Below are 1788 nucleotides of genomic sequence, written 5' to 3'. Positions count from 1 at the left end.
GCCATTCTCTGTAAGGTTTTGTGGTGGATTTGTGAGACTGCTCTGGCACAGGTCAACTGGCTGATCTGTCCTGTGCGAGAGTTTCAAGCTGCGTGGAATTGGTGTTTGAGTGCTTTAAAAGGACTTTGGTGTAGTCCTTGTAGCGTCTCTTTTGTCCGCCAGCTGCACGCTTAGCTTGTAGTTGGCCATAGAGGACTTGGCGGGGCAGGTGATGGTCTGGCATACGGATGGTGTGCCCTATCCAGCGTAGGTGTCTCTTGGCCACAGCTGCTTCCATACAGATGGAGTTGGTGCTCTAGTGTATTTCTTTGTGTGGAACTCAATCCTCCCAGGAGAGGCCAAGGATCTTCTGGAGGCAGCAGATATGGAAAGACTGCAGGTTTGAGATGTGCCGGCTATATGGAGTCCATGTTTCTGCCCCGGAGAGCAGGGTGGAGACACATACTGCGTTATAGATGGCAACCTTGGTGCTGACCTTCAGGTTTTGGTTTTTGAAAACCCTGCTGCGAAGGCGTCCAAAGGATGATGAGGCTTTACTGATGCGGATGTGTATTTCCATGTCAAGGGAGCAGCAGGAGGACAGAGTGGAGCCGAGGTAAGTAAAGTGATCCATGGTTTTAAGTGGAACACCGTTTATGTGGAAGCTGGGGGGTGGTGAGGTTTGGCTAATGAGTTGGGAAACTACTTCGGTTTTCTGGATGTTAACTTGTAGACCGAAGGACTGGTAGAGACTGGAAATGATGTTGAGGGCGTGCTGCATGGACTCCGGGCTGTGTGCTACAATGGCGCAGTCGTCAGCATATTGAAGCTCACAGATGCGACAGGACTTTGTCTTCGTGTAGGCCTGGAGCCGCCGGATGTTAAAGAGGCTCCCGTCAAGACGGTATTCTAAATGAACACCCTCCTTGTGTCCCAGGGCACGATGGAAGAGGTAGGTGATGGCAGAGAGGACAAGATTGAATAGCGCTGGAGCCAGGACACAGCCCTGTTTCACCCCAACGTTCACCTCAAAGAACTCTGATTGGAGTTCTCCAGTGAGGACCCTGGCTTGCATCCCATCATGCAGCTGCTGAAGGATGGTCAGGAACTTGGGTGGTACCCCAAGTTTGGAGAGGTGTTTCAAGAGCATCTCATCTCGATGATGGTGTCGAAGGCTTTGCTGAGATCAATGAAGGCTATATGAAGGTCTCTGCGCTGCTCTCTGCATTTCTCTAGAAGCTGCCTTAAGACAAAGACCATGTCAGTGGTAGATCTAGTCTTCCGGAAGCCACACTGTGTTTCTGGAAGTGCAGCTTCTGAGATGTGCTTCACTAGACTACTGAGCATGATCTTAGCCAGCACTTTCCCTGCAATGGAGAGGAGAGAGATTCCGCGGCTGTTGCCGCAGACTGCCCTGTCCCCTTTCTGTTTATAGATGACCACAATGTTGGCATCCTTCCAGTCCTGTGGGAGGGTCTCGTGTTCCCAGATGTTAGCGATCAGGAGGTGCAGACAGTGAGTGAGGAGGTACCCTCCGTGTTTGACAACCTCTGCTGGAATGCCATTGGGTCCTGCACTTTTGTTGTTCTTGAGATCCGCAATGGCTTGGCGGGTTTCACGGAACTGTGGTTGGGTGTCAAGGTATGCAACTGGTGGCAGGTCAGGAAGGTTATCCAGGATGTGAGGATCAACAGGGTTGGTGAGGTTGAGAAGAGTCTCAAAATGGTTTGCCCATCGGGCAAGAATCTCATGACAGTGCTTAAAAAGAATGGAGCCATCAGCTGATTGGACCGGAGCAATCGCCCGCTT

This window comes from Borostomias antarcticus (assembly GCF_949987555.1).
Source record: "Borostomias antarcticus genome assembly, chromosome: 14".
Taxonomy (NCBI): domain Eukaryota; kingdom Metazoa; phylum Chordata; class Actinopteri; order Stomiiformes; family Stomiidae; genus Borostomias; species Borostomias antarcticus.
The sequence above is the reverse complement of the archived record's forward strand: the minus strand, read 5'-3'. Positions refer to the sequence as shown.